Raw genomic sequence first — 6,664 nt, forward strand, 5'->3', positions numbered from 1 at the left:
ATTTCAGTAAACTCTAAAATACTAAGCAACTGTGCATGACCGAGCATAACCTAGAGATTGCAACCTCCTTCTTTTTGAATAACCCCTGACTGCCTCTGCACTAAGAAAAATTAGGGCCAGTGACTAGAGTAATTAGTGAGAATCTATACTCAGGGATGCCACCTGAATCTGCCAAAGACAAACTCAGTGATGGCTGTAGCACAATTTTACTTGTCCACATAGACCCTTCTGTGGCAGGTGTAGAGACTGTGAGGACTTAAATATCCTGGGGCACTTCGTAAGCGATCATTGTGTTCGGGCTTCAAGCTAGCAAAATCCAGCTGTAATATTTATGTCATAACATCTCTCATCACATGCTAATAAAGCCTGGGCATATCAAGATTATAATTAGCAAAGGCGAAGTTTCTTTCAGTTTCATTCATGGTTTCCTTTAGGAGAAAAGATTTCTCCTTTCTAAAATGTTCTTGTGTTCCATCAGAAATCAACTTTCCTTTTCTTGCTATACCTTAAGTCCAGGAGATTCAGCTTAGGCAGTTAGGACAGGATTATTGCAAAATAAGTATCATGGCAAAGAGTAAAGAAGAACCCTGAGTCTGGGAACCTTGGGCCCTTTGGAGGACCCCTAAGAATCTGGTCAATGGAAAGAATAAAGTACTGTAATCTACTACTTCATAGGTGCTGAGCGAGTGCTCAGAATAAGAAAAGTACAGCATGAACGTTTTGTGATAATTAGTTTTGTGTTACCATGTACCCATCTCTTCATCCTGGCTTTTCAACCACCACAGGACCTCAAGACCTAGGATTTTACCAGTTGGTAATAAGATACATGAAACTAAGCTTCTTTTTTTTTGCTTTTCTGGTTTTTTTTGAGATGGAGTCTCGCTCTGTCGCCCAGGCTGGAGTGCAGTGGCGCAATCTCAGCTCACTGCAAGCTCTGCCTCCCGGGTTCACGCCATTCTCCCGCCTCAGCCTCTCCAAGTAGCTGGGACTACAGGCACCCCCCGCCACGCCTGGCTAATTTTTTGTTATTTTTTAGTAGAGACGGGGTTTCACCGTGGTCTCGATCTCCTGACCTCGTGGTCCGCCCACCTCGGCCTCCCAAAGTGCTGGTATTACAAGCGTGAGCCACCGCGCCCGGCCATGAAACTAAACTTCTACAGTGAAGCTTCCCATATACTGGCTGGTGGAGAAATCGGGATTTGAACCTAGGCATATGATGCTGAAATTCACACAGTTGATATCCTACACCGACTGTCCAGCTTAGCTTCCTTGTATCCCAGCTTCTTGCATTTTTTTTCTATTTCCTCAGCCTGGGGCATGAATGGAGGTCCACCCTTTTGGAACTCAGCCAGTAAAAAGGAGAATATATTCAGTGGCAAACAACTGGTACACACAAGTTCCTCAGAAAGCAAAGGAAATGTGTTTTTTAAGGCCGCAGCTTTGTTTTGTTTTGTTTTGTTTTGTTTCCTGCAGGATCTCAAAAATGAGCTCTCAGTTCCTCAGGTCTGCAAGAGATTTCTTTCATTCTTAAACTTTCCATAGACTTCTGATTTATTATGTGTGTTCTCTGCAGATTGTCAAAGAACAAGAAACTTGCCTAATCAAACATAGTGGAGGCACCAGACCTCAGCTGATATTATTGGGGAGCATCGGCTTGCCTGCTATGAAGTGTGGACAGTCATCCAGAAAAGAAAAAAATATAAAGGAGGAGGGAAGCAGACTCCAAAGAGAGGAGCAATCTGGATGGAATTGCAGCTCTGAGAATGATTTCCTTCCCGGGTTTGTCTGCACTCTGGTTTGTACGTAGCGGAACAAGAAGATAAGAGGGTATCAGTGCAGGATTGGAAGTAAGTGGGATTGGAGTCTAATCCTGTTTCTTTTATTAATTAGTTTTATGACTGTGAGCAAGACCCTGGCCTTTTTTAAGACTCAGTTTCCTCACTTCTCAAATGGATATGGTAATGTCTGCTGTGAAGATCAAAAGATGAAAAAGATGCAGAAGAGTTATAATTCATTCATGTATTCCACAAACATGTACTGAGCTCCAAATAAGAGTCCACCTCTGTGGTCTATGATTGTAGGGAAGGCCCATATTCCAGGACCTGAGCAAGTCTTGCTCTCTGACATTTCAGATGTCTAAAATAAACCCAACAATGTCAGTCCTGACATTCATAATCAAAGTATTTTAAATTTAAGAAAGAAAAAAGTGAAAAAAGGAAAGCTGTTTGTAAAGATGTAAGAAATTACTATTATTTTATCCATATTAGTATACAGTTGAAACCTCTTCTGAAGAATCTGATGGTCTTGTTAATAGTACAATCTCTGGAGAGAGACTACCTCAGTTGAAATCTTGCTACGTATTGGCTATATAACCTTGGACAAGTTACTTAGCTCCCTAAACATCCTTCCACCACTTATATAAAAAAAAGAATGATAATTTCTGTATCATAGAGTTGTTCTAAGGGATGTACATATATATTAATAAGCATAGACAGGGAAAGAAAAAACAAAATTCAATGAATTGCTCAAAATCTGGGGCAGAATAGGACCTAGCTAAATGCCTGAAAAAATACATCTATTTGTGGTATCTATATTCACAATTACATATATACATATAATATACATATAACACATAAGTTATGTAATGAAACCATTAAAGGTATGTTGATTATACTCCAAAGACTTCTAACTCCAACTTAAAAATCATGGCGGTGATAGTAATAATATTTTGAACATCATGTGCTCTGCTGAGTACTCTATATACATCGTCCCATATAATCTTTTAAAAAAATCAGTAAATGTGATTATTATCATCAATTTATAGATGAGAAAGTGAAGGCATAGAGAATTTAAACACCCTTCCCAATGTCTTACGAATAGCATGTAGTAGAGTCAGGCTTTGAGCTCATGTGGTCTGAATTCTGAACCACTGTGTAGGCTGAAAAAAAAAAGACTTCTTGAGCCTCTGCCCCTTGTGGCCTGGCATCCCCTTCATTTTTTGAGCAGAATGGCACCACTCGATCAGTTCTGGGACAAGGGGTTGCCCAGCTTTCTCAACGAAGTATCCTATGCTGGATTTAGGCTACTGCCAAGGGAGTGTGAGGATACATCTTGAATCCCATTCCTAGGCAGGGAAGAGCAGTGTGGGCAGGGGCAGCAGTGCTGAGGGCATAGGGGTTATGAGAGCGGCAGCACCACAGCTTCACTTTGCAATCATCTCCTAGAATAGAGTATAATGATGTCACGGCCCAGTGGATTATTCAGCAGTACAGCAGAGCCCTCAGGAGCAGAGAGTTCCCTTTGGTAGGGTCTTAGTAAGAGGTCCTCCAAATATTTGAAGAACAAGGTGGTCTAATTCTTAAAAGTAGTTACACTTCATGGAAAATGATCAGTTTTGTCCTAGGCAGACAGATAAAAACAAGAGTGAATAAGGTTAGAATGAATTAAAAGTCAAAAAATCAATAGGTTAACTGGTTAGATAACAAAAGGAGAACCAGGATTATAAAATTTACTATTATTTACTATGGACATGAGATTTAATAAAAAAGAGAGAGAAATAATAGGGGCAGACAGGGAGTGAGCATCATTTAGGAAGTTGAGGGAACTCCCCTAGCTTTCCCCTTAATCACACTTCGTTCTTTGTTGGTGAGGAGGCAAGAGAGCAGGTAGACATGTATTACTCTTTTTCTCTTCGGCCTTTAGCCTCTGTCACTGTTTCTTATGTCCACTGATTGGAGTCCTTCAGATTCACTTCAGAAGCAAGGAAGAGAGAGAACACTTAAGAACTCAGAATATTTACTGACCATCTTTGCCGCTCGAAACGACTGTTCACAGAAACTTTCTCTGACGTGGCCGGCATCCAACAACCACAGTTGTTCTAGCTTCCTCCTCTCATCAATCTCTGGGTTTCTTACATTGAAAATGGTTGATATTTTACAATCATAATAAATAGCATTTGACAGTTGGATGACTATATAATTTATTGTCTAAGCCATGATGCTCTGACAGTGAAAAAGTATGCCACAATAGGCATAAACCACAATAGCACTGGACATACACAGGGCATGGGATCACTCTGTTTGCTGCTGAGCATTTATTTTGTGTTTGACACTGGGTTAAGGGCTTTAGAGGCTTTATCTCATTTATGTCTTCTAACAATCCTATAAGGGAAGTGCTATTATGACCCTCATTTTATTGGTGAGGAAACAGATTTGGAAGCTTGCCCAAGGCTGTCATTCAAATTCAGGCAGAAGTACAGCACAGAGTATGCATCATAACTAGGAGACTCCCCAGCCTGGGGCTAACATGGCTCAGTGGAACTGTTTGATCAGTCAGCCTTCCCATCAGGCTGCCTGTCCATTTTTCAGCCTTGAGCCAGTGGTTCCCCTTTCCATCAGGAATCCACCCCTAAACCCTATCACCTGTACCATGTTCATAAGAAGCCATGAGAGACAACTTGATGGACCAAAAATGATCTTGTACAGAGCTTTACAGCCACCTGATTAATAATCCCTGTTATTCCTCTCATAGGTATTGAAACTCTTGAAATATGTCCCCTTTCTCCTGGAGAGTAAGGGAGAACTTTTCAGAAATGGTTATGCTGTATTCCAAGAGACAGAAAATAGATGGAATGAAAGAGGTGTGGTTCAAAGTACAGCCACATTCTCTCTTGGAAAATTATAAACATGAGTTAATGCAGGTACACATGGACATAAAGATGGAAACCATAGATACTGGGGACTCTAGAAGGGGGTGGGGTAGGAGAGGAGAAAGGGTTGAAAAACTACTTATTGGGTACTATGTTTTCTATTTGGGTGATGGGTTCCATAGAAGCCCAAACACCAAGATTGCATAATATACTCATGCAACAAACCTGAATGAATCTAAAACAATTAAAACAATACAAAACAAAAACAAAGAAGGCTTTCACCTGTTGAAGAAATGGCATCATTGTGGTAACTTCAGAAGGCAGAATGGTAAAGGTGCTGTTAAACGAGAATAAAGGGAAAAACACTAAAATTTCTTTTCTTCATTCATACACTGAAGAAAAGCATATGGCCCAGCTTTTAGCAGCTTTGTATTCATGGGCACATTAATCTAATTCTCTGAAATTCGATTTCCTCCACTGTATAAAAGGGGAAATAATATCTACTTTACAGTATAGTAGACATTATTATCTTCTATAATAGGGTTTAAGGACATAATCTAGATAGAGTACCTTACTCAATAGACTGTAGCTATAAGTGTTCCTCACACAAAGAAAGGAAGAGACTCTATGTTTTAGGGTAAGCACCTGTGTGTGGCCTTCCAGAACACAGACATCACAAATACTGATGCATGTTGCCATGTGAAATGGATGGTACCATTTAGGCCTACTGACTATAGAACCTTAAGCAGGCCTTTGCACATCTGAAAAGCACAAAATGCCCAAGGAAATTAGAATAAACAACCTGATATGGTTTGGCTGTGTCTCCACCCAAATCTCATCTTGAATTCTCAGGTGTTGTGGGAGGGACCCAGTAGGAGGTAACTGAATAGGTCTTTCCCACGCTGTTCTTGCATTAGTGAATAAGCCTCACGAGATGTCATTGTTTTAAAAAGGGAACTTTCCCTGCACAAGCTCTCTTCTCTTGTCTGCTGCCATGTGAGATGTGCCTTTCACCTTCTGCCATGATTGTGAGGCTTCCCCAGCCATGTGGAACTGTAAGTCCAATAAACCTCTTTCTTTTGTAAATCGTCCAGTCTCAGGTATGTCTTTATCAGCAGCATGAGAACAGACTAATACAGTAAATTGGTACTGGGAGTGGAGCACTGCTGAAAAGATACCCGAAAATGTGTAAGTGACCTTGGGAACTGGGTAACAGGCAGAAGTTGAAACACTTTGGAGGGCTCAGAAAAAGACAGAAAAATGTGGGAAAGTTTGAAACTTCCTAGAGACTTGTTGAATGACTTTGACAAAAATGCTGATAATAATATCAACAATAAGGTCCAGGCTGAGGTGGTCTCAGAAGGAAATGAAGAACTTGTTGGGAACTGGAGCAAAGGTGACTCTTGTTATGTTTTAGCAAAGAGACTGGCGGCATTTTGCCTCTGCCCTAGAGATTTGTGGAACTTTGAACTTGAGAGAGATGATTTAGGGTATCTGGCCAAATAAATTTCTAAGCAGCAAAGCATTCAAGAGGTGACTTGAGTGCTGTTAAAGGCATTCAGTTTTATAAGGGAAGCAGAGCATACATAAAAGTTTGGGAATTGCAGCCTGACATTGCATTAGGAAAGAAAATCCCATTTTCTGAGAAGAAATTCAAGCTGGCTGCAGAAATTTGCATAAGTAACAAGGAGCTGAAAATTAATCCCCAAGACAATGGGGAGAATGTCTCCAGGGCATCTCAGAAGTCTTCATGGCAGCCCCTCCCACCACAGGGCCCAGAGGTCTAGGAGAAAAAAATGGTTTTGCGGGCCAGGCCCAGGATCCCCACGCTGTGCACAGCCTAGGGACTTGTGCCCTGCATCCTAGCTGCTCCAGCCAGGCTGAAAGGGGCCAATGTAGAGTTCAGGCTTTTGCTTCAGAGGGTGGAAGCCCCATGCCTTGGCATCTTCCATGTGGCATTGAACCTATGAGTGCACAGCAGTCAAGAATTGGAGTTTGAAAACCTCTGCCTAGATT

At 41.2% G+C, this 6,664-nt stretch overlaps 1 long non-coding RNA gene across 1 annotated transcript; it reads right to left on the reverse strand.

The window, feature by feature from the left end:
* Positions 1-3,531: 3,531 nt before the first annotated feature.
* Positions 3,532-5,270, reverse strand: LOC134731389 (uncharacterized). Its single transcript, XR_010113612.1, has 4 exons — positions 5,219-5,270; positions 4,931-4,985; positions 4,428-4,563; positions 3,532-3,750 (listed from the first exon to the last, which is right to left on the reverse strand). It is a non-coding gene; the product is annotated as an uncharacterized lncRNA (long non-coding RNA).
* Between the last annotated feature and the right edge of the window lie 1,394 nt (positions 5,271-6,664).

This window comes from Symphalangus syndactylus, chromosome 9 (assembly GCF_028878055.3).
Source record: "Symphalangus syndactylus isolate Jambi chromosome 9, NHGRI_mSymSyn1-v2.1_pri, whole genome shotgun sequence".
In the NCBI taxonomy this organism is placed as follows: domain Eukaryota; kingdom Metazoa; phylum Chordata; class Mammalia; order Primates; family Hylobatidae; genus Symphalangus; species Symphalangus syndactylus.